The 27669-nt window shown below is 40.6% G+C and overlaps 1 protein-coding gene across 2 annotated transcripts in view; it reads left to right on the top strand.

Moving 5' to 3' along the window:
* Positions 1–27669, top strand: part of LOC131475536 (beta-1,3-galactosyltransferase 1-like) — a 77556-nt gene that overhangs the window by 17252 nt on the left and 32635 nt on the right. For both annotated transcript variants that reach the window (XR_009242511.1, XM_058653740.1), the window contains exons 2-3: positions 7451–7506; positions 20884–21049. The gene's annotated coding sequence lies outside the window, so the exon portion shown is untranslated. The remainder of the gene's footprint in view (positions 1–7450; positions 7507–20883; positions 21050–27669) is intronic.

The raw sequence follows: 27669 nt of genomic DNA, 5'->3' as shown, positions 1-27669 counted from the left end.
AGGAGCAGCGGTGCCTCAGGGGATCAAAGGTGCACTCATCAAGTTCTTGTCTCTCTTTTTCTTTGACGGGGGCAAAGGGGACGGCGAAGGCTTCAGTGGAAAGTCAGTGATGATGAGGACAGAGGCGCTGTGGAGCAATCGGAAACAAAACAAACCTGCATCTTCATCTGTGCATCCATCACTGAAGTCTTGGTGCTTCTCCATATCATTTATATTCAGCGCACTCTCCTTGAAAGCTTTTTGTATGCACGTGTAATGCAACATGTAGGAGTCACACACTGTATAAATAATGTCTTCATACGTTTTCGACTTTCAATACTGATGTAATCAAGGGAGGCGACATGGGATTCGTCGGCCACGATGAAATGCTGGATGCAAAGTAAACTGCTTAAGCTACATACATTAAAATGTTCCTATAATTTATGTTTCTTGTTGTTACCATGATTAAGTTTTGTGAGAAGGATGAAAAGAGTACAGAGGTGTAAACAGGCTTAAGCTTCAGCCTACACAAGTGCTGTTTATTATCAAGGATTTCAAAAGTTCTTTTGTCTTCATATTTAGTTTGGTCTACTAACCAAAAAAATAATAAAATCAAATAAAATATAATTTTATCTCATCTCAAATGGTGCAGTGTAACTATTGTTAGCTGGGACGAACTATGGACCCCTTCTGCCCCTTTGTATAGTGTGTATATATATATATATATATATACTATATATATATATATAGATATTGGGGTGAATAACATAGCCCCATAGCCCATGTTGATTTAGGCGCCAGTGTTATTTGGCTTCAGGGCCCCATTAAAACAGTGTGATGAAGAGGCTTGGGCTTCAGGGCCCCCTGAATCTCTGGGCCCCTGGGCCCCACAGGCCCGTTCAGTAATCCATCCTTGATTGATTGATTGATTGTATGTGTTGCTTATTGGTCTAATTCTGGTGTCTGACAACAAATCAAAATTGCAATTTGAATGCAGTGCAGTCAGCAAAGTACAAAGGCTGCAATTTATTTCTGTTTTTTCAGCTCTCACATTGTTCTAATTGCAAGGTGTTCTAAATAAAAACAATACATAAACATAAAGGAAACTATTTATACCTTAGTTCTCATCCTTGCATTAGTAAATATCCTGATGGTATCTCTTATGTTCTTTGTATTCATATGCGTTTCAAGGCAGAACTATACCATCAACGTCTTTCACTGTGATTTATTCATAAACCTCGATTATGAGCCTCGATTATGTCAAAATAACGTAATTAAAATTAGACAAAACTGTGTGGGTTTTGGACATTTTTCTGGACTTTTGTTTCACCACTTTATCCCCCCCCCGCAGTATTTCATGATCAGCCCAGGAAACTGTTTTGACAAAACCTTAAAAAACAGACATGAGCATCCAGCCTTCAGAATTACGCTAATTTGCCCCAGGTACGACTTTAATTATTCCTTAAAAAAACAAGTTGTTTTTGTTACTTTGAAGCATCGACTGAACGGACTGAAAATACAGTGGCTGTACTGTATTTAGTGCAATCTGGATGAGACTGCATCATGAGACTGTATCATTCATGATTATTATAAACAGAAAGGTTACTCAGGAAGCTGTGGAGTTATGACCTATTTCTTTTTTTCTGAGTGCAGCTGCTCCCTCGACACTGAAGTCATAAGGAGGAGGAATATACACAGAATGCATGATTTACTATCATGCATTTACAATGCATCAACAGTTGGAACAGTAGACAGCGTAAAGGGGGCTATCACAGGCATGCAGTTGATGGAAAAGCAAAGTAGTTGTTGAATTGATGCTGCAGATGGATTTTAATCAAGTCTTCATCCGTGGTGTCTCTTGTGTAAATCTCTGGTCCATAATTTTATTCTATCAGGGATAAAAGCGAGAGGCGGAAAATATATGTTCCTCCCACCGTATATTGTAGAGCTAAATCCATCCATGCTACTCTGTTTTCATTTAAAAAAGCCATAAGTTCTGCTCCGGATATGCCCACGGTCCACATTACTCAGAGTCACAAAAGCGAGACAGGCGTTTTAGTCTGACGATGAGCATGAAATGGAAATCTTTAAAAAAATTATGAATTAACCGGCATTCACTTGCCTGTTGTGTTCTTAACAACTTACAACTCAACTATCAGCTGTAAATGAAAAGCTCATTAAAACTTACTTTCAGTTTCACCTTCACCTACTCAATTGCTCATCTGGACGCAGAAAATGGCATTTGCTGTTTTTTAACATTGCAACATGAGTCCTGGATTGAACAAAACTGTGTTAAGCCTTTTAAAAAAACGTTGTATTTTAACATATTTATAAATTTCAAGTACCTTAATCTTAAAGAAACCCTTTTTGTACCACTCCTTAATTTCTCAGGCCAGTTATACGTCAGATTCTCATTGTTATAAGATGCCGTTCACATTTTCAGAGCAGAAGGAGCAAAAGCTGCTGAGACCTAAATCTTTGGTGTTAAGAACTTAATAGAGAGGATCTTACATTGTTAAGGGACTATCAATTAGAGCTTTAATAACATCAAGTGCATTGAAAAGGTCAACCAATTAAGTCCATTGCAGAGATGAGTGTACGATGAGTTGTCAGCTCCAGGTGTGTAATTAGAGCAAGCAGGATCTTGGCCATTTCCAATGAAGGTCGGTATTTTGTAAACGCACCATTCATAACACAGCAGTCGGTCTAAAAATAAAAAAAAGAACAGGTCTCAAAAGACTGTGTCAATTAACTTGGATGAAAACAAGGATTATCTTTTACGAATTACAAGATGGTCCAAATGGGAACATATCTGATTTTAAGGCCTTTTAGTGTGTGATTGCATGTATGTAACCATAGTAACCATTAGGGCTGCACGTTATTGCAAATATAAAGAAGTGTATTGTGTTATCGCAATAATTGGGGATAATTCAAAGTCTACTTGACACGCAATGTATACAAATTGTTCCTTTCGCCAAGAACTTACCATAAAGTTAGATTTTAATTATTTTTCGGAAATCTACAATCCAGGTAACAGGGAATAATCTTGTGTAGATTAGCAGAATATACTTAAAGGTAGGCATTGAGGTGTTAATGTGCTATAGCGTTCAACCCAAAGCTTTGTAGCGAGAGAAGACTTTGTACCTGTGATTTGAGAGAAACCCATGTGATTTGGACATTTTTGAAATTCCAACTGAATCCAGTGCGCCGGCGAGTGAAATGTGGCCTCAACTTGCACATCCAATGGCGCAGTGAACACACTGAGCCGCAGTGTTGCCTGAGCTTGAGCTCAGAGTGTCCGTGGACCGTGAAGCACCTGCAAATTGATTGAAATAACTCCAGAGAAAAGGAAACTGAACCTTATTTGGGTGTTCGCTGAAAAGGAATGATCTCATTGTAGCGGTATCCCAATCAACCTTTCAGATGACACAGGGACAAAGACCACCACCCCTCTCCCTTGGTTGGCAACTCTAAGCTGTAATCAGGCAATCAGGATTGTTGGAATGTCAATAAGACGTGAAGACAAACACCAGTGGGGGTGATGGAGGTGTCTATCAGCCACTGCATCATTAGCAGGCAGAAAGGGATCAATGAAAACCCAGAGGAAGTCATTACAGTATTTTCTTTATTATTTTGTTAATGAATTACACTTCGAAAGGGCAGTGGTTTGAAGCTCGGAATCATGTCTGCGGTTATGTCTCCATTAAGATGGACGGACGCGTGACTGACAGTTCATTCTGAAAGGTCAGAGAAACCTTCAGGTCCTCGAGCGGATCTATGGATTAAGCTAAAGCCTTTCGTTATCTCAGACAGAAAGTCTACTGTAATGACGTTAACCCTGCCAACCTACACTCATGATACCACAATGTAACTCGTGATGGAAACAAATGTATATTGCAAACTGTTTTTGAGTCATTTTGAACAATCAATTTAAAAAAGTCTGTCAGGATTGAGTCATTTTTGTGTTCACCATGTGTCATTGAAGTGAATCAAAAGCAACGAGCTGTGCGGATATAACTGTTGCTAAATCAGTGTAATTAAACGTGTGGTTTTTCCATCAGCTCGACAAATGACGACAGTTGCCTTTGCTGTTTTGCTGTTGCTTCCAGAACTGTATGATGTTACCCATCACCTTCTGCTGCACTTTGTGCTCGTGTTAAGTGGAAAATGTTCAAATATAATTGTTAGGAACGGCCAAAAGCAAGGCTGCCGAAGATAATTCTTCCCCTCAGACAGAATCTTGTTTCTGGAGCTGTTTGACTGTCATCATTTATCTTTTCATCATCAGCGTTTCATTTGTACACTGAAACTTGGAAGAATTTAAATTCATAAAAAAAATGTATGTTATCGGTGTTTGCCGCGTCCTTCATCTGAAAACAGGACAAAAACAGTGTTTATACTGTCAAACATGTGGGTTTTACGAGTTGAATTCGCTTCTGAAACTCTTGTCGGTGGTTCTCTGTTTTTACAGGTGTCTCACTTTACTCTTTACAAATCACTTCCTGTGTGCAGCGGGGGGAACGTCACAGAGAGAGTCGTGTGGAGCTGACCGGCTTGATCAGCATTGAGTGAATTCATTAGACAGTGGTTTGAATGTAAAAGACCTGTATTTAAAAGTGACTCACTATAATGAAGAATGAACACTGCTATTGTTTAATAGAATCTTTAAGTTGAAACACTGATCCTCCGCTGTGAACCACAGGGAGGACTTGTATGCACTTAACACACTAAGCACTTATTGCAGTAAGAGAAAAACCCAGGCTGTACTGCATTAAAATCCAACTCATTTTATTATTATGATCCTGCTCCTCTGCGTTATTCACAGTTAGTGCAAACGACTGCAGTTGCAAGTCATCTTCTTCATATAATGGGGGTTTTCATGACACAGTTGTGCCTCTGGTTGTGTCTCCCGGTGCCATTGATATCATTTCTCCCAGTCCATCGTCCTCCACAATGCTAATTTGGCACTGGACATAAACTTGGTTAATTGCGTTAAAAAAACGTTAAATATTTAAAATTCCTTGCAACACTTAACGCATTAATTTTGACAGCACCAATTATGTCGTATTCAAATGTAAAAAAATAGTTTTTAATGATCTAACTGAACTGAGTAACCCTACAAAACTGCTTCAGCCTCCCAATAAGCACTTTATAACCCTTGCAAACAAGAAATTATAATGTGAAAAATCATTAAAAAAAGGGAAACTTTTTAGGAGCTCTCGTGGAAATTTCCACAGTAAGGCAAACAATACCAGGAGTTCATGCAGCGAGAAAAAACAAGCTTACTGCTCAAAATGATTTGCACCCTACATCAGAGACTTGGAGTCAAATTCTGCTCCCAAAGGAGAGAGAGATACAAACTCTAATGATTGTTGACAGCGTAAGCTAAAGGTGCATTTGCTTTCCTTTTTTATTATTCCTCGTTGTTGAATAATTAAGACCTATTGATATTTCTTGGCCACCCAGGGTAATGACGGCAATAATTCATATTATGCTGATTACCACAATGACGGGGGAGTGTAATGCATTCCAAATAGCATGGCTCTTTTCCAGTATCAGAAATGTTAATGGCAAACAGAGGTGTCGATGCACAATGAGGTGATTGTATGAGAAGAATGTAGTACGGCTTCTGTCGTGCCAAAGTCACCGGGGTGTGTTGGTAACACACTAATAGGTATTTCTCTGCGTCTCTGTGTATACGCAGTGTGCCAGGTGATTAGTCATCAGCCGCCTCCTCCGAGTGTTTCTGCGTGGGCTCATGCCGCCGCATGCGACTGCGGGTTTGGAGGTTTTTCAACTTTTCTCCTCCGTCCTCTGAGAGCCACCGCGGCGCATGAGCCGCCTGGTTAATGGAGGCCTGTGATTACTCCGGAGCCGGGGCTGACAGCTCGGCGTGTCTCGGCTCCGATCAGTAACTGACTCCATGCCACGGCTGAGACATGCCACTCAAGTCCGAGGGCAGGACAGTCTTGCCAATTACCCAGCTCGCACTGCTCTCAGCCTGTTAGCAGGATTGGTGACAGAGTTGTATCCTGAATTTGACATGGTGTTTCTTCTCTCTCTTCAACTTGATAGCGGTGATGGACACACCATCGTGGTCTATATATCGCCCTTCTCCTTCCATCAGTTTTTTAGCGAGCTATCAGTGTGTCTCTACACATAGTAAAGTCTGCCTGGCAACCACTTTTCAATCTTGTCCCCTTGTCTTTTACATGTCATGGAGTCAATGACACCTTATTGTGTAGAAACAACTGCAACTAACAGCAGAGAATACCCATATTTTTAAAAAGCAAACCTTTTAAGCCTCTAGCTTTATGATGTGCTCCGAGTTTTTTTCAATTAGTATCTACTTGTGATTATTTTGACTGAAATTGCGGTATGATTTGCGATGTGAGAGGGAATTGTACTTTTTACACATGTATTATTCTCATTTTAATTTGAAGAACATATTTAAAATAATTCATCTGTGAGAAACAAATGTGGTAGTTTTTCACACCTTTTGGCTTGTAGCAGGTGTTTTTTATTGCAATTTTGACAAAAATGTAATTCATTGTTCAGCCCTTTATATTTTGACCACTGATCATTTTGTGTGCGACGTAGGGATAAGTGAATGCATGAATGAGGGTGTCTCACTATACCACCACAGGAGGATATCCTGCACTCAATGCAAAATAAAAGGTGCAAATGATGTTCTGGGCTCTTTTGGGACATTTTAATTCAACTTGTGTTATCTGAGGTCTGTGCCACCCTTGACGTAAATGAAAACCTGGAACTGTTTGGAAATGCAGCGTGCGTTGGCGTGCCACCCGCCACAGACGCTTATTAATCAAGTGAAAAACTCAATTTGATATGAGAGAATTTCATTTGACCTTTTCTGGGGTGTAAGTGGGTCTTGAATGATAAGTTCTCACGAAAGAGCACTGCACATCAATTGATCCCTCCACCTTCCCTGCCTGTTTGTTGCCATAGTTAAGCAATAGCGGCGGCGCTTGCAGCATACTAATGACTTTTATAGCCTGATTACGCTTAAAAACTTTCCCTAATGGTCTGTGTCAAGACACAGTTGAGCTGAGCCTGTGCGGTTGGCGAAATGTAAATACACCACAGATTGTTTTCCTTTTCTGACACAATGAGTTCAGCTTGTGTAAATTAGGATTTTATTCATGTAATGAGACCCTTTTTTTTAATAGATTTACAGTGATGTCGTAGGCTCATGTTTATTCATGTTTTTAACTTAGTTGCAGTGTGCAACTTTTTGTTGTTGATGTTATAATTCCGCCTGTGTCTGGTCTTCATGAATAGAAAATAATGTAAGATTATTTTTATGCTGCATCCCTCACCTGAAAACAGGCTCTGTCACTGATGTAGCAGACAATAGTTGCTATTTAAAACAGTTTTCATTTCCTGAAGTCTTACACCAGGTTCCCCTGACCTGACCTGACCGGATTTTTTTTCATCTTTAATTCTACAGAGATAATATGAAGAGAAGGAGCACATATTGCATCGGACAAGAGCCAGCTGTGTCAGGTACGATACGCTACACTGACCTCAGCTTCCTGTCTATTTGTCAAATCGTTGCTCAGTCAGGGATGCAGCCTATTTCTGGTTTCCAAAGGCCTTTCATAAAAGGTAGTAGATGCATCGGTGCTTTATTTCACAGCACTCTCTCTGCTGGGGGAAAGCGAGAGGTGATTGAAAGCTGAGACAAGGCTTGGATAAAAGTTATTGTTGCCTCTGAGGTTGACCACTTCAATCTTGCTGTTTAATGAAGCATTGGCTTTATCACCCTTGCATGCGTTTACATTGCCCGTGTTCCCTTTGTCATCAAAGGGAATTACGACGTTATTTATTGAAGTGAAAATATGGTACATCCCAGTTTTTTTTTTTTTTTATAGTGGCCTCTCTCCCAAGCCTCCCCACGCTGACACAATATATCATCCCTTGCAGTATATAAACATTTTCTTTGAATGACGTCAACCATGTGATGCAGCAGTTGAGGATACAGTTGAAAGTGTTGACTTTCACATTAAGCACATATTACTGTGTTGTGGATAACAGTTTTACGCATCAATTATTTTGGTTTGCTTAGGTTAAACTTTGTCAACAATGTGGAAAATCAGCATGAATATAAAAATACGAACAATGACTAAACACTGGAGAGCTCAGAGTTCAAATACACAATTAACATTAGTTAAACAAAAGAACTTTCATTTGAACTGCACTTGGAACAAATGAACAATATTTTTTACCATTTGGTACAATGAAAGCTCCGATGCATAACTTATGAGACAAAAACTGCAATTAAAAATTATAACTACATCACAAAATTCTCAAAAACAGTGTCTGAAACTGCTATTAATTAACAAAAGCATTAACAGACCTACTGTACCTTATCATTAAAATGTAACTGTGGTGGCTCTGTGTTTATAAATGTTATTTTTTTTGGTGAATTGTAATTTAAAAAGCACTTTTATAATCACCGAGGTTTGCTGCTGAGCGACACTATTGCTTCAGTAATGTTGTCAGACTCTTACATTAACAATTTAAGACAATAAGTAGTGAAAAGAAGTTTTTTATAGTAGACATAAAGTAGAACGTTGCGCCTGAACCAGTCTACCGGCCCGTTTCTAAAATTTAAAAACATAGAGCCCAGGTAGAAAAATAGCAGAAATCCCCCTGGTAGCAGATGGCTGAAACTGTTTCCATGTATTAAAATACACTTTCAGGATCATATCTGAGAGAATATCGAGCTGCTTAAGTTTGGAATTTACCTTTCAATACTCCTGCCCCTGAATAGAGATTTTGTAAAACGGGCCTACAGGGTGTGAGAACCTTCAAAAGGCTTCATGGTGTGTCAGTGAACACAAGGAGAGTTGAGCCTTTTAGCTAAATTCATACTCTCTGTGACCATTCATTTTAAAGTGATCTATCTCCACATTACAGTAGCCTATGCATTACTACAGGTCATGTTATAGTAGTGAGAAGCACTAGGCGATTAAATCTCTAACTTAAAATCAGTCAGAGGCAGCAGACGATGTGAATGGAGACAACTAAAAAATGAAATTGGCTGTTTGAAAACGGATGGAGAGAATTGGTCAGTCGACATAATTTAACAACAGTTAATTGTCAGATTAATCGATAATTAAAGGAAGTTAGTTGCAGCCCTGAAAGCAGCACAGTATCAGTAATTCTTAAACCGGCTCTTTGAATATTATAAAAGGCAAACCAATTCCTACAATCAGGTGATTGTGCTCTTGAATTTTGAAAATAAGGCAAATTTCAACACATTCTGGATCTTTGTACGATGTTGTATTTTCTTTGTGTTTTTCATTGCGTCTAATGCCAACAGCCCACGGAGAGAAAAACAGTTAACGTGCATATGTCAGATGCTCCATGTGCGCCTATCTGCGCTTCCTTAGCGCCAAGGGCAGGGAGTCTGTGGAAAGGTCACCTCTCACGTCGAGTAAAATGGAGGCAAGCGAAGGCTTTCGCTTCTCCTCATCATGCCCGTGTGTAGCCACGGCTGAGCATTCGTGACTGCTGCTTACTCCCACTCACCTAATCACCACTTAGCATGCCAAATTAATACATGAATCATATTAGTAATCTGCATATAATTTGCATTTTGTAGCCTTGAATAGTATTTTGCCATGATGTAATTTCCCGCTGCAGCGCCTCTGCAGCCGGACTCATTGTGTCTCCAGCTTCATAATGATCAAAAGCTGTAATCACACCGAGATTCCACTTTTTAAACCCATCAGTGAGGGAAGCGGCGACATGAAAATGTCGTGGTGCTACCCTAATTGAAAAACATCTGATTTTCGCTGAGGAAGAAGATGATAGGGATCTCTTTTTCACAGACGGCGGCTTGTTTTCTAAAATTAGGCTTCAAAGCTGGATGTAATCACATATTACATACAACAGGAGTTGCAGCCTGTAACGTAAACACCAAATCTGAATGCATGGCTGATTCATGCACAACCTCCTGCTGAAATATTCAGGGCTGAATGTGTGGATGGGCTTTGGGGGGTGGAGCAGTCTGCATCTCAGAAGCTTCTTTGAACTTCTTCCCACATCAGGAGTCATGGAGTCGCAGTGAACTGTGCATGAATGTACTCCAACCGTTAAAAGGGAAGTCCGTTTTGTGGCGTTTTATCCAGTGCTGTCATTTATAAAGTCCACTTTCTTGAAATATTCGGCGAAACCCAGGAGACCATTTTTCTGACACGCCGAAGGATTTGATTCTTCGTGCCGTTATCTGGTTGGTGAAATAGAAACTACAGAAGGAGACACTGTGATGAATTGCACTCAGCTCACTTGAGCAGTTTTAGTGGCGCAGCCCATAGTGACAGATCTAGATATGAGTCTAATATGGGAACATGAATTAGCTTCCTTTATGAGGCTTGAAAAAATTGGTCTCTTTGTCTGACGGTGTTAATTAGTGTGTGCGCAAGGGTCAAATGCAAACTGCCTTGTTAGATTGTGGACGTAGCATCAGGATAATTTGTCTATATCTATACAAATCTGAAAATATTGCTTTTGATTTCATCATAATGCAGCATATGAAATTTCCCATGGATTCATTGCTCATCCAGTTCAATGTTCCTCCTAATTGAACAGTACATTCTAGAGAATCAGCTGCAGGCGTTATTTGCATAGGATCATCATAATTTATCAAAGACACCACAGCAGGCTCTTCATCAAGTTTCAAGAGCGATTTCTCCATCTTTTTTTATCTATGAATACATTACAGCGAGCGGCCCATACATCTTTTTAGGCTGTCCTTCAAGCCCTCGAATGAAGTGCAAGCGCAGGGCGCAGTTTGTCACACGCGGCTTCCTCCGCGCTGTGTGTTCAGCGTAAACTGCAGCCAAACACAGTGAGATATCGGCCTCGGCGCGACCACTGGCAGTGAGTTATTTGACGGCGCTGTGACACAATGCCTAATACAGTGGTGAAGAAGCCGCAGAGATGGACGCCTCTGTTTTCACACTGTGGTTGTAGCTCATTAGTCGATTTCACTGATCAATCATGGTTGAATTATTGCGCGTCATTAGGAGCATAAACTCTGATTGCTGGCCTAAGGGGGAAATCCATTTCGGTGCGATGGGAGGTGAAGTGCAGATGAGTGGCAAATCAGTGTGTGGCTTAGGTGTGAACTCTACTTGATGGCTTTTATTGTCAATGAAAATAGCCGTTTATGCCCAAAGATATAGAAAAGTGGATTATATTTTCTCCATAAAACATTTCTTATTTTAGTCCATACAGCCAGAACAACGGCAGCCTCTGTAGTACATGTACAGACTAGAAGCGCGCACACACACTGCACAATTTCAGAGCAATGATAAAACTATTAGTCCTTTATTACGTGGTTGACTCACTCACTGACTGGCATTGTTTGATATTATTCTATTTCAAAGGGTCTATTTGTGGTTATGGCATGGGAACAACAACAAGAAGGCCTCCTAAAGTGTCTTCGGATCAATGGAGTGAGTCCTTTATAAGCTTTCCAAACATCACAGCGGGAAAGGGCAATCTCAGAAGATTATTATTGTCAGATTAAATGGAAGTGTGCTGGGGTTTCAATTGGCAAGCAGCACGGGGGCCGCTGATTCAAACAATAACACCTCGCTGCTTTTGAAAGCAGAGGGCAAAAGCTGTGGCTGCGTCTCGCAGGTTGTCTCGGACGCATGCAAGTTTGATTTATAATAAGTGCGCCGTGGGATGAAAGGGTGATTAATTCAAGCACACACGCGTTGTTTGTCTTGGCTGACGTGTGAGTCACCGCAGCATCCCCACAGGATCTCACCTGCAGTCATATCTCTCTGCTGATGTACAAGATTCCACGTCATGTCTTGGATCGAGCAGGCTGAAGGTCGCGACGAGGGTCAAGTAGTAAATGCAAATCAGGTCTTTGATTTAAGCTGTTGTTGGGCGGGGGTGCATGCAGCTACGAAAGATCTGATAACGGCAGCTATGAACCTGGCACACACCCAGTATAACCTCTGTTCTTTATGTCCAATGTGTTATATTGTTTTCTTCAATAGCTCAATGCCTTAAAACGCTGTTAATTTACAGACTCTTCTGATTGTTATGTTCTGCATTTAAATGCATGGTATGTGATTTCTGCTACTAGGTGTCTCTGAATCAAAACAAACACAAAAAACCTAGTTTGAAGACACTGGCTAACTAGTATTACCAAATATTTCGTAAGAGATTTGACCCACAAGTTATAGCAGAGAGGGTCAAGCTGATGATGTCATCAAAAGGCACCTAAAATTCAAAGATTATATTTGTTAAGCAGAAGTGGTTCCAGTCAACATTTCCACTGTGTCTTCATTCTACAGGTCTGCTCTGTCCTCTGTGATAAACTCCTCATCTCCCTCTGAGCAGGTTCAGCAAATCTAAAGCAGTCCTCGCGATCAATGAGATCGATCGATGGGTCTGCTCCAAACCTCACTGTGTATAAGGCGGCGTCCACCTCGGCTTACTGCTTTTTACAGCTGCAGTGTTTAACCTGGACCATGGAATGGGCTCTGTGAGTCTTCTGATTCCCCAGAAATCAAACTGTGGACACTTGCGAGGTTAATATCTTTAAAGGAAGCAGCAAATAGTGTTGATCGTGACTTTTGAACTGGACTTAGCACAGTGCAGCGTCTGCCTATGCGGTGTCTGACCACTTATTTATTTGTAATACTATACGTATCCTCTGGAGAAGTGTCCGCCGGGCTCTGCCAGTCTGAGCATCACTTGACAAATCTGCACTTCCTTTTAAGCGAAGGTCGCACGCTGCTTTTGTTCTAAAAATCGGCCGAGTTGCTTTTCACTTAGCTGTTAATTTAAGGGTTTTTGGCTGATGCATCCTTCCGAGGACTGCAGAAGCAGTCGGTCACCAGCTTACTGCAGTTTTAACCACTTCACTGGCTCATAGTTCTGCTCTCAATCAGCACTTAATCACATATGGAACCAACAGAATAAATGAAGCCGAGTCATTGATTTGCTTGTTTTCCTTTTCGTCTCCTAAGGTCAGAGTGTTTTTGTGTGGTAGCAGAGCCATGTTGTGTTCATAGTTACATGCAGCGAGAATTGGCACAGACCTGTACGTTGGGGACTGAAAGCAACACATAAGTGTCAAGTGCATGAGTCAGAACAACAACCTTTGGCCAGAGAAGACTGATAGTTCAATAGAGTCTAAAGAAACAATCACAATCACAGGCCATCGAACAGCAAAGGTATTCTGTAACACCACTTATCAGCTGGTGCACACCTGGCACCTTCGTATTACCACTTAGAATAGAATGAAGTGCCAACTGCACTACCAGGGCAGTTTAATGGATATTATAAAGGACATTAAAATGTGTCCTGTATTGCCAATATGATAATGATAGCAATAGCGATTAGGCATTTTATATAAGCCACTCCATGATCTGTTCTTTGCTTTCGTACTGAGCTTCTGCTTTAAAATAGAATATGAAACACATGCGCCGTTGCCTTGTACATTCAGGCAGATGTCGGCCTTCAAAACATAAGGTATAAAGTACATGTAAAATACTTATTCTTAGTCTGTGGACATGCAATCATTATTATTTACTTATGCAAAACATACTTATTATTTTCAGTTTCTGCCAATAAAGCCTCCTGAAGGTTACACAGTAGACCTTCCAATTGAGTATTGATTGTTTTGGGTCAGAGTGAGAATCCTCAACCACTGTCTATAAAACTGTGCTGTTCAAAACAGAGACATGCAGTCACACCACAATTGTCCATTCTCAGCTCCTCTTGCATGGTTAAACTCATTTGCCCACTTCTTCTTTTACCCATTTACCCCACTGTGCTAGAGGTGTTTTTACACACACACACACATACAAGCAACACACCGTGTCTTAAAAACGGTGTTTGATGTTCAAAATGAGCCAGCGTGTGTGGACTGCGAGGCTTCCTCCTTATCCAAATCCTTCAGTCTTTTGTGATTGCATACACTTAATCATGCGTGACGTTGATAAAGCCTCACTCAGTGCAGATGAAAAGGCCCTGCTTGCACACACTGACAGTACACGTCATACAGGAGCTTTTATTCACTGCAATGCCTTTAATCGCGGGGCGCGTCATGAGGTGCGTCCTTGGCACAATAGTGTTTTGATGCCTTCTAAAAATGAGAATAGGCATGGCCATTTATCACATTCCCCTTCATCAATGTAATGAGTAATGTTTGTGTTATAAAAAGTCAGTAAGAGCAAGTTAAAAGGAGAACAGAGAGTGCAGAAAAGTGAACAGAAAGCCAAGGAGAATAAGGTAAAAGACTGACAGAGAAGGAAAAAAGTTCAGGTTTTTGCACTGCAGTAGACTGTGCGTGTCTCCTCACCCAGACTTTTCCCCACTGCGTTCATCTGTTGGTTTCAGTTTCTCTCTCTCTGCCTTGGTAAACATGTTGACGCTCGCTTTTAAATTTCAGAACATTTCTGTTCTGCTGCTTCAACTGAACCGGGATAGAAAGTCAGCCCGGAACTTTTAAAGTCGTGCTCACAATTATTTCTCTGGACGTAAGCACTCTGCCAGACACGCTCGCTCCTCGCTCCTATCTGTGGGAGTGCAGGCAGCCTTCTGTGGTGGGTCAAAGTGGGCTTGTGTCGGTGGCATGTTGTGTTGAGGTAATTGTTGCTAATTGATGCTGGATACACTGAGCGGAGATTCCTATTTAAACTGTATTTAACAACCAATTTGTAGCCAGGAACCCACAGCAACTTATTTACTGTATGTGCTGGAACTAATTTCAGCATCAATTGAATAGTGAGCAGATTTTAACGTCTTTTTGGCCTGTGTATGTTTGCTACTTCTGAGTCTAAGGTAGAGCTGCCACACATTTTCCAATGCTGTGCTTTCATTGTCTTTTCACAACTATACTCTCTCTGTGATCGCCAACTTCATGCTTTAATTGTGCTTTGCTTCAGCTGTTTTATGATGTTTTCCCTCTTTAAGAACACATGAGTCTTAAGCAACGCGACGCATTCTGTGCCGTGAGGGTTTGGAGTGACAAAACAGCTCATCACAGAAGGAGGGAGTGATCGCAGTGATATAAATGGCTTCACACATTTGTGTGGTAAAAGAAAAATAAGTACTTACCACAGCCCTAATTTAAAGTGACAACTCCAAATGTCTTGTTTTGCTCAAAAAACAGGCTAAAAAAAAAAAAAAAAGATAAAGATATTAATTGAGGTTTTTTTATTAGATAGATCCTTAATCAAAAGTAATCGTGTTATTCAGCAATTTGTTTTTAATGTCAATCAAAAGGTAAAATATAAATCTGTTACTAGCTGAAACTGTCGCTTTACAATAAAGTGTGTGTATATGATTTACAGTATATTCTGCATGCATACAGTAGATACATCTGTTCAATGGCTTGTATTTGGTGTCTGCTGAGTCCAGAAACCAGGCAGTTAATGTGGCTGCCTCGGATAGTATTACAGCTTCTTGATATAGTTGCAGGTGTTTGATTCAGTCAGCAATGAAACTCCCTTGTCACAGATATAGTTGCCCGCTGCACTATAGCTCAACCTGTTATAGCATAAGAACACATTGCATGCCATTTACTGAAACACCATGTCTTCGCCGTCTGCAATGTTCTGTGCATCGGTAGCTCGAGTCTCGAAAAGGGAAGGCAGGCATTTATTTTGTTTTTGTGCGAAGCTAAAAGAAAGAGTTCAAGGTCTGAGCAAGGACTCAAACACTCCCTTCCCCCCGCACGGAGATAATGATGGCCCTCCTCCCACCTCCACCTACCTGCCTCCCTCCTGTCCTCCATTTTGACACAGAGCACCAAGGTCAGATCCAACCTTGCTGTGACTTGCAAATGGGCGCCGAGCCGCTCTTCACACAGCTACAGGGAGGAGAAACGCCTGCAGCTGATGGACCAACAGAGGAACATGCCTGAACACACACACACACACACTCAAAGAGTGCATCTGCAGTGGGTCACAATTCTTAGGTCCAGATCACAAGGTCCAGAAAGCAATATAACCCCCGAGACAGCTCCGCCATTCAGCACTCTCTCCTCTGCTCCTCTCCCTCGCCTCGCCTGTCACACCTTCAGCATAATAAGTGTCTGCTGCATTCGCACCATGGCACAGTGTGACCCCCTCAGTCATCAGTGGCATAACCCCGCCCTCACTCTCGGGGCAAAACCAATTTACAACCCGCCCACCTCAGCGCTGCCTCTCAGTGCGTCTGCATCACCCCAACCGCCATTCATTCCGTTGCTTATTTACGACCCCTGGCCCTTCAATGAAGACCATTATGGAGAGGATAATACAGTCAAACCACTTGGCTTGGACCCCAGTCTCATTACTAACGGCTTGTCCAGAAAGACAAGGGAGGACACACAGAGTGAGAGAGATTAGTGTTGGGTGATAATGTATGTGTCGTTGCCGTCACGAGCGGTTTTGTCTTTCAGGGGACACCTGAAAATGCGCAGTGCGGTGGGGGCACCCGTTGTGAAGGCAGCTGTAGTTGAAGTGGAAATGACAAAAGGGACTCTGAAGCCCCAGTTGCCTGGAAGGACTGACAGACCAGAGGGGAGCTTGAGAAGCAGGAGGGAGGGTGATGCTGAGTTTCTCTGGCTTGCTGGGTCACTCGGGGCCTTTTTTTCCTCACCTTGGGATGCTTATTCACCTTGGCATAATAGGAAAAAAAAGATGAGGTAAACATGGAACGCAGCAAAGCTCCCACACAGAGAGGTGAGTCCTACAACTGTTAGTTGAGGAGATGCGTATTTATCCATCAGATTCATTATTTAAAGGCGACATAGACCGGAAGCTCCAATTAACGCTGCGTTTGTGTGTGTATCTGCGTCATTACCTCGTTTATGAAACCCTAAAGTTTCAGAACAAACAGTTCAGCCACTGCTGAGAAAATAGTGTTGTATTGTTTTCCTGGGCTCTGCGAAGCAGAAATGGCACTTCCCTATGCTGATGATGTCATCAGAAAACCTCACCACTCCTCTCACCACCGTAGCGCCTCCTGGTGCGGGCACTAGTCCGGGCACATCCGGTTGCGTACATTCAACCACAGAAGAAGAAGAACTACTCTCGTTGTAGCTGCTGAGATGCAGAGCATCCACCGTGCCAGAGGGGGAGCTGTGTATCTGAGAGCTGGCCTATCTATTACGTCACTTCCAGGTACCTGGCCAATCACAGGACAGTGGGAAAGCTCTCGTTGGCTGGCCAATCACAACACAGTCCACGTTCTGGGGGTGTGGTTTTGGTCTGAAACAGCGCGGCTGACGAGAGCGTCTGTGAGGAGATATTTTGATCGGCTCGTTTGCAGCGACTGGGAGGTTTTTAACCATGAAAACAAGTTAATATATGTAAGTAGACCTCCATAACCAACATATATGTGCTATACCAGCATTCAATGTCACCTTTAATGTATCAAGAAGGGACAGAAAGATGCAGATCCTTTCAACTTACTTTATGGTTAATGATTAAATGTTTTTTTCTTTTTTCTTGTTGGAGAATCAACTTCAGTCCTTTCAAATTTGTTTTAAAAACCTACTGAATGAGTCAGAGTATACACGCTGCTCAAGGCTGGAAAAAAAAAAGTCTTCCTCTGAGAAGCTGACAATTTAGAAAGGCAACAGTTCTTCCTGACAAGGCGTACAAAAGAGAAGGGCCTTGCACACATTGGCAGATTCTGCTTTAGGACGTTTTTTTTTTTTTTCAGTTCTGCAGCTGTAATGTGCAAGCACACATGCAGGATGTATAACAATGAAAACACTTGAGTGTCCAATAGTTGTAATCACTAATGTGTGCAGGTGGAAGCCAGGATTCACCAAAAAGATTTCAAAAGCAGCAGGTGGGCAGATTCCTGTAGTGTTGGAGCAACAAACATTCTTAAAGTTTGTGTGCGTGTGCGTGTGCGTGTGCGTCCATGATGCAGAGGAGTTATGTCATAAACTTTGCTTACTGTAACTCTCCTGGCATCCCGCTTTGATGTGAATCCAGCAGGAGGAAGAGTGATGTGGTACATCTCTAAATTAGAGATCAGAGTGTGTTTCAGCTTGTGTGTGTGTGGGGGTGGGTGGGTGGTTGCAGTGTGTGCTGGCAGCATGACTTGCAGCAGGTGGGTGTGCGCAGACACCATTCAAAAGTATGGCCATTGCTAGTCAAGTTAAAAAAAATACAGGGTTACTCTGCTTCCTGGTTGCTGGCAGATGCACCAGCGATGCAGCCCTCCTTGTTTCCGACAGTATAGTTACCAGGGGACACTCAGCTGGCGGCAAGCTCAAGGACAGAGCTCACTATCAAAGGGAACAGGATCCTCAGCCTCTCTTCATTCTCTCTTCTCTTTGATGGCATACCTTTATTCCACCTCCCTATAGTTTAAGTCAAAGTGTGGTAGCTACTGGCATGATTCATCATGTCCTGACACATTTTATCCTGGATGTAGTCGATTGATCCACATGTGAGGACACCGCAGCTGTTTTCACATCATGCTCAAAAATATTGGAACACTTTTTGTTAACTTTTAAAAGGTTAGTCTGCATAATAGAGGGACAGGGACGCTATAGCTAATAGGGGGGGGTGGGGGGAACCTGAAGCTGCCATAGATGGTCAAGACAACTTATGCTGTACTTCTCATTTGTTACAGCTCACTGTGTTTTTGTCGACAGTTTTTGCCCATTTTATTTGTTTGGAGCCAGTCGATGAAAATCTCCTTTTCATGTATATTTTGCGTAACAAATATGTATTTGTCTACTGCAGATGGAAGCAGGCGTTCCATTAACCGAAATAGAATTTCCCTCATTTGTTCATTCATTTCCATTTTCTGTATATAGCGACTCATTCGCTCTCTGTCCATCTTTGATTGGATGAAGTGAATGTAATGGCATACAATTTCACCAGAAAATCAAATGGAGCTCCAAATAAGTGACCGCTGCACTCCAGGCTGAATTAATGCCAATGCCAAATAACACGATAACGTACTTTTTTTTAATGAAAGACGGAGCTGATTAATAGATTCCTTGGTAAACGCTGGTTGTTTGTGCCTGATCGCTGCTGAATGTCTTGCACTTGATGCTGATGCTGTGAGCGAGGATGCGTCTCGACATTGAATATTTGCACGATACCTGTGTGATAGCTATCAGATAATACGTCTATTATATGGTTTTGATATACAGATAATACATAAATGAGTCCAAAATGCATCCAAAAAGTGTAGAAAATAGATTGTTTTACTCCCTAACATAAGCAGAATTAACATTCCTTTGATTATTCGTAAGCGTGGGAAGTCTTGAAATCCTCTGACATATCTTTGAACTCAAAAAACAGCCAAAAGCAGCGTAAACATGTGTTTAAATCTTCATCATGAACAAATGTGCCTGAAGGCTTATTATTACAGCATTTTGCCCGAAGTAGCCCGCGTAAAATCAACCTAGCAATGGTATTAAAATCAGATTCTCTAAATATCAACCCATTTAAAATGTAATTAAAAATTGAATGCGGAAATGCCATAAAATATTCAGTCATAGCTCATGTGTTGTATCGCTCCATATAAGCTCTTCATCTAAGGAGGTTATTGTGCATGAAATGAGAGGTGGGAGTAAAACAAGCCTGGGTGAATAGAAGTGAAAATGATCTGCCATGCAGTGTAATGACCTGCCTTCCTACGCCCGTGCAATTTAACGCTGGCTCTGCAGGACACACTTTGTGCCCATGTAACGTATACAGCTTTACATCCAGGGTCATGTAAGCCTTTAATGAGTCAGGCCCTGATGAGGATGTGAGAAGTAATTAATTCCCCCAGCAGTGGGAAAGTTTGCTGTCAAAGTGATACACATCATGCGAACCCACTCGTGCTCGTGTAATTGCGCGACTTTTCTTTTACTACTTTGTGTCAGATGATTAAATCTCGATGAGCTTATGAAGTGTTACGTGGCGGAATCTGCCTTTTTCACAGCTCACTTGCGATGGAGGTAACAGTTCAGGTGTCAATAATTGCATTAACTATGGCTCTCTTCTTTGTAATGACCCATTAAGTGTAATAAGAAGCCCCTTGTCAGCCAAAACACAGCTCAACCAACCATCATATTTACTATTTCCATCTTTCATACATACATGTGAACATAATATTGTCGTAAGTAATAAGTAAGTGGTGCTTTTCAAAGTCAAGAAAGAATGTTCAAAAAGCTGTATTTCAACGATATTACATCACTGAACCCCAGTGAGGAACTGTTTCAATGTGCAGATGCTTCACTTTCTATAAAAGTTTGAGTCCCTCCCACAGAGCTTTTACAAGCATGCATGTTGTGTATCCGTCAGTGAAGAGCAAGTACCCACAATCCTTCAAATGTAACAGTTCAAATATATAGAAAATAAATAACACCTACTGTATATACAGTTGGAAAATATACAAGAAAACCACTACTTGTGCTGCTCTAACATGAAATAAGATACAAATATTACAAATCAAACAAGCAGCTAAAGAACTAAAGTGTATAATCCACCCTGAGGACCGACTGTGTTCATGCTCAGGGATGAGCGTCCTCACAGAAACCACCTCCAAATGTGGTTTCTGTGATCAGATCTGAGGATGTATTTAGGATGGATTGGGAGCGTTCGGGCCTGTATGTGATCTCCTTGTAATCAAATCACTCAGAATGGATGTTTATACCATGTCTGAACAGGGTCATGGTATGTGCCAGACGGCAGGCCGGCCGCTTTGGGGTTTTTCTGTGGCTGATGCCAAATTGTTGAAATCAGGGCAGCAGATGGCCGATATATAATGACATTTATTTATTTATTTTTTTTAATCAGATAAAATACAACGGTCTCACAGACAGATCACCATTTCTTCTTCACCATTATTTTAATTGTGATATTAATACATATTTGTGTGTCTTTCCCCCCTCAGAGGCTGGAGCAGTGTGCCACTGCCCGTGCTTGACTGGCAGTAGCGTGCAGGCCCGAACCCTGGCAGGAGAGTGACGGACAAAGTGGACAGACAGTGTATTGTTAGTGCTGCCAAAGAGCCTGGAGCAAACACCAGCATCTAAATGGCCAGAAAGTCACATTTGCAGGTACGATCCCATGCTGTGTAATGTGCTGCAGCTCAGCAGCTAATTAGCCATTTAGCAGGCAAACTGACTTCTGCTATGTACTTCACCACTAAATAGTAGTTTGGTGGTTATTCAACAAGCTAAGGTGCAGACTCTTTTGTGATGTCTGCTTGCTCTGTGTGGATTAGGGCTGTCAATACATTTCTGAAAACAAATTTGAAACTTATTATTCAAATAATGTTTTAATGGCTTTCTTTAAATACAGTCTATCTCCTGTGAAGTACAAATGTGGCAGTAAAAATGCATCTTTCTTATATTCTGGAATGTGTATATATATATATATATATATATAAAATTCTAGAAATAATAATAATAATATTTCTATATAATATTTCTGTATATATATATATATATACATATATATATACAGAAATATTATTATTATTATTATATAGAAATTTTGTATATATATATAGTATATATATATATATATATATATTTTTTTTTTATATATATATATATATATATATATATATATATATATATATATATATATATATATATATACATATACAATTCTAGAAATAATAACAGAACACATGCCCATGTTAAAGTGCAGGTTGAATATCAAAACCACCAAGGCCAGTCAGTGCCAAGTGTGTTCATTTTTACCTTTATTTTCCATTTGTTTGCAACATCCAGAAAATAGTTAGCACATGCCTCGAAATAGTGTCTCTTTGCATTTTCTTTTTTTTGGAACACTTTAAATTATTTAAATGAATGTGGATGTGAATGTAACTGTGAATACTGGTAGTCATCATATAGGAGGTGCATAAATCTACTTCGACTACATTATATTGAGAAGTTTTAGGAACAGATTATGTGTCCTGAAAACTTCCAAGTGAGATTTCTTAATTGTTTTCAGTAAAATTGGATGTGGTTCATTTAGTCATTGTGTTAATGCCAAAAGCAAGCAAGCATGTTAGTTTCAGGCAGAATCTCTGTGTGTGGGTGTGAGCACATTTGATTGACTGCTGCAACTAGGACCAGTTATTAAATTCTGATGAGTGCATCCCAAGTGTGCAGCACTCACCTCTGCCCTTGCTCAACTCCAACAGCTTCAGTAACCCGAGACGTTCCGTGTGCACATCACACACAACAATGGGTTTAAAACTGCAATTATCATCCTTGTTTTTCATTAAACAGAATGGTCGGGGCATGAATTATCACAAGGGAGAAATTGGTTTCTAAATTTCAGAAGCTGGCAGTACAGAGGGATGGAAAATGAAAGCTGAAGGTCGAGATGGAGAATCATCAGTTGCTCCGTCTCAGAGTCTCATCGTTTAGCAGTGGATGATTAAAGATGAAATTGTATCTAATGAAGAAGACGTTGGACTTTCCACTATACCACTGAAAAATAAAGGTTAGCTCTAAATATAGTCACCTGTGGAAACACGTTTATTTATATAATGTAGGGACAAAGGCATGTGTCATTCCACAGCATCTCTAAATAAATACACCAGGGCTTGGAGGTTAACCATACTGCACACAGTGTTATATTCACCGCACCAAGTTGTCAATGAAGACATGTATTCATTATGTGTAGTTAGCAGGAGAGGGATTATTGTGTCCAGGAATAGTGTGGATCACGTGGCTACAAAGACATTTAAGAGTCATTAAGAGGTTTTCTGCAATTTTCAAAATAAAGGTATTTGTTTTGATGCTTAGCGATATATAATTCACGACATCTATAAATCTCAAAAACAAACTTTAGACATTCAGTCTGTCAGCAAACACAGTTCCTAGATATTTGCTCAACGGTGGTACGGTGAATAAATGAAGCAGATATGTTTATGTATCTTGTTGAGATGATCATTTCTTTAGTGTCGGACACATTGAAATCCAAAGAGGAATCATCACGCCAATCATTGGTGATGCTTTTTCTGCATGCGTCGAAAATATGCACCCACAGATTCATTATTCCATATTTAGATGTATGCACACATCTGAATCGTCACAGATCTGCCCACATGCTGCAATTACAGGGAGGAGGTAGAGAGAGAGAGCGGGTGCAGGATACAGTTCAACAATGCAGCCGTCACTCTCAGACCTCAGTGCAGCGTCTCAACGGGAATCTTCCTCTCCACGCTCTGTTTTGTTTTGGGGGTTTTTTCTGCGCAATGACATCTACACGGGGAGTCTAGGCGGCTGCGAGAGGAGATCATGAAATCCAGACATGACTGTCACAAAGAACAGAATTGTGTACATTTTCTTTTTCTTTCTCAGTTGATTTATTCCGTGATGCACTGTATAGTTTTAACCCCTTATCCATTTCTGTGGATTTAGTCAATGAAAAAAATGTATCATAACTGTATCCCATTATGTATATAGCAGTGTTCCAAGTCCCCCAGTGCCATGATGGATGCCCAATGATTTTGGGGGAAAAGGGAAAAGTGAGTGATAGCATTAGCCTCACAGCTGTATGAAAATATGTTTGATGGAAGCAATTGCATGAAGAAGAAAAAAAAGAAGCTGAAAAAACACCAGTGGTGTTCTTGCTATTGGTCATACCTCGAGGAAAGCTGCCTCATGGTCACTACACAAGTCCCATAAAAATCAAACTCAAGCCCCTCAGTCATTGTTTACAGCTGCAGCGAGATGATAAAGCAGAACTATCCTTCTGGTCATAGAAAGTAACACAACCAGGAGGGAGTCACAGTCAGATATAGAGAGAGCAGCTGTGGCTGAGGAGGTAAAGTAGGCCGTCCTCTAAACACAATCTCTTTGGACAGGATGCTGAATCCCTCATGGTGAATTTAAACCTGCAACTGACAGCGAAGCACACCAATTTATTGCGTTTGATAGATGTCAGCAGTTACTTGTGTTTCTAAACTGCAGCTGTGGGTCGATGAAGGTGTTTGTGTGCATGTGCAGGGAAATTGAAAATCACGCTCTGTCACAGTCGCACATCGCCACATCTGTCTTTACTGGGCTCAGGACAATACTTGGTGCTTAGAGTCACACGTCATGTTTGTTTTTCAATGAGGATTGAGCAGAGGAGTCCTCCCTTTGTTACAGGCTGCAGTTTCACCTTGAGATGGCGCACATTCTCACACACAGGACCTCAAAAATGCTAATTTAGCTAAAAAGAATTGCTTTTTTTGCTATGAGCATATATTTGACAAAGAAATAATATAATCCCTCCATCGGGGAGATACTGAGCCAATCCCACTCAATGCTTCAGCAGAGGCACACACAGGTAAGGTCACTGGTCTATCCCAGATACTTTATACCAAGAAATCACTTTAAACTGGCCTGACTCAACATTCAGCTGTAGCATTGATATGCATCCTTTAAATAGTCGGTGAAAGCTCTGAATCAGAAGAACACAAGCACACATGAGAGAACACTGGCTGAAGATTTTAGCACACAATCTCTCATACACACACACACTCTTTGATGGCGGCTGGGTGTGCGTGTGTGTGTGTGTGTGTGTTGTCTGTCTCTGTCACCCCAACTTGGTGCACACTGCACACTGCCTCTCAGCCTATCATATATTCTCTTTGATGCTTCGATGCTATAGTCCGAACTTCACGGCAGCTACACGTTCAAAGACCAGTTCAACTTCCTGTGAAACACCTCAGCAGCTAATGAGCTGCATTCTCTCCAAGCGGCACATCGTATTGTGCAAATGAAGGGGTAAAGCTTGGAGTAGAGTTTGTTTGATAATTATTTTTATTCACTTTATTGCGGAAAAAAAAACAAAAAACATTTTGGGTTTTGTTTTTGTGACTTTGCCTATGTTATTAAAAAAAGAAATACATATATATACATATATATATGTGTATATACATATATATACATAAGGATGTTGCCTGAGTTGGGGATTTTAATACAATAGCTGATTAAGATTTTATGAAAATAAATTGAAATGATGGATACAATTATGGTAATAAAAGCCAAGTTGTAATAAATCAGAATGATATTTTAATAACTATGGCCAAACACTTTTTAATCCAAATTGCAAATTGGAAAGGCTGCAGTTTAATCATTCTATTTGTTTTATATGTTGCATACCAGTTCTAAAACAAGCACTAAATAAATGCTAGAAACAATCGTTAAGTTGTCATCATTGCATGTGAGCATATTAGTAAATAGTCTGAGGGTATCTCATTTGGTAATGTCCCATCTTGTTTTAAATCTAGAACTCTAAATGTTATACTGAAGCCTGATAACTTGTTCAGCAAAAAAAAGTCCATATTGTTCCCTTCCTGTTCTGTTTATTCAGGTTTAGTTTTGGCCCTTAGGTACATGTTTGCTCTTCAGTATATGCTCCATGTCTTTTACTGTAAACAATTGGTCATTTCTGCTCCATCTCATTGCTGTTCCATCTTACTACATTTACTGGTTATACTCTGGACTGCTGTTGTCTAAATGGTCCCATCTGTTGAGGCGTTGACCTGCATTCAACCTGAAACAATTTCACTGTTATTGGTTCTAGAGTCTCTTTGCCATGAGGTCTAATTTCCGTTTCCAGGCTTTTTTTCTGTGCTATAATACATTTCTGCGGGGAACAGAAACGCCACCGAATACCAGGGTAAACGCCAAGTTCTTTTTAAAAGGGGATAAGATATATAGCTTCAAACTTTGTTTATTACCTCCCACAAATGTGGGTTGTGCAGAGAAGCCTGGCCTTTTTTTTTGGATAAAGTCCATCTCTGTGCGGCCACTGGAGTATTCGTCCTCCTGTACATAACAAACCCTAAATGAAGTTGCAGGGTTCACAAGAAAGAAAAAAAACTGCTGTGTTCCTGCAGTTAAAACTCTTTACTTTACTGTGGCAGCAAATATCTGAAATAATTGGCCGTTAGTGAAACTCTTTCTTAAAACAACTGTTGTTTGTCCGCAAATGGGTGTACATCGCTCCATATATGTGTGTTTGTGTGCATGTTTGAGGAAGGAGCATGAAAGAGCGACATGCATAGTCATTACTACACAGCCGGTGACCGACACGGCATTAGACTCTCCTGCAGCGGAGTCTGTGAAACTGAGCTCATTACGGCGTCGCAGTTCAGATCCAGGGCTGATTTGTTCACCGTGGTGTGGATGCCAGTCGTCATCCACTGGAATGATTCAAACAAACTAATCTCATTAGCAAACAGTGACCGAACATCATAACCTCTAATAAAGTGATATATTTGTGTCAGACCGGCAGTTTGCTTTTGTTTTATTGTGTTAATATACAGGGAACTAACTTGTTTTGATGCATTAACAAGTGCAGTGACAAATACATAATGATAAAGAAAGCCAACGTTTACCAAAGTTGTGAAGAAATGGCAACATTAGTCGCATTGTAGGAAGAAAAAAATATCCATGGAGGCGTGCATGTCTGTACTAAACACTAAATTATGAAAATCTATAGTAAATAAAAGACACCAAACGATGTCAGTGATGTTCACAACATCTATTTAATTAAATATTTAGTCCACATTTAAATAACTAAAAACTGGACTTCACAGTTTGCCAACTTGTATATTTAGATTATTCTTAACAGTTTCAATATTTAAACTTCCATCACGCAGTTCATTTTATTTGGTGTCCTGTTATTACACTGTTCTTCAGTAAACATTAGTGAAAACGTTTAAACACCTCATAGATATTCTTCTTCTACTACTTTTGGCTTCTCCCCTCTGCCTGATAGATATTATTCTTAATAAAAAATAAAAACTCTAGACACTAAAAACAAACACTGGACCCTTGTGAGAACGGGTGAATGTCACATAGTTCACCCTGAAAAATGACCAGAATAATGAATTGGTCAGATAATCAAAAAGTGCTGGTACTGTGTAACGAACAGTACTGGCCCACTTCAAGCACTCATCTCATCAAACTAAAAGCAGTGGTTTTCATAGCCCTAAAATACGTATTTTACTCGTATGTACTCTTAGTAAGGGTTTTGCTTTAAGCAGCTTATACGTTAATAATAAGAAAGACATCCTGGCATGTTAAGGCCACTAGTTAGGATACAATATGCAGTCTCAACTTTAGTTGTCACCAATTCCTATACTCTGGGAAATATAGAAATTAGATAATATACATACATTTAAACATTTTATGCCCAGCCATGGAAAAGCCAGGCTCAAGTCTCCCGAGGTGCATTTTCCAGTTATCAATAGCAGGTCTAGGAACTCTGAGGGTTCTATGAAGAGGTCCCAGGGGGTTCCCAGAGAAAAATAAAATGAAATATATGCATTTCATAAAAATGAAAAAACACGAATGGTAATTGGTAATGGTAATACTTAAGGATCAAAGATAGATATTCCTAATATCAAATAAAATAAAATACATTTAAGTGGCTCTGATTTGTAGTGTGGATGAATCAGTTTGTTGCTGAATGAGCTCCTGGCTGATGTGCTAACTGTTGCTAAATCATTAGCATCACAGTCAATACTTCATAACCAAAGCTGTGTCATTCACACATTAGTCAACACATCAGGTTGGTTTATTATTCATATTAATAGCAGATGCTCACATGCTCCCGTTACAGTTTATAATCCCATCGTCTGATCAGCGTCGGCATGACCAGAAGCCTCTGTCTTCGTTAAGACGAGCAGCCAACGATTTGCATTTAACAGCCACCA

Source organism: Solea solea, chromosome 2 (genome assembly GCF_958295425.1).
Source record: "Solea solea chromosome 2, fSolSol10.1, whole genome shotgun sequence".
In the NCBI taxonomy this organism is placed as follows: domain Eukaryota; kingdom Metazoa; phylum Chordata; class Actinopteri; order Pleuronectiformes; family Soleidae; genus Solea; species Solea solea.
Note: the sequence above shows the minus strand (reverse complement) of the source record. Positions and strands in the feature narration are given on the sequence as shown.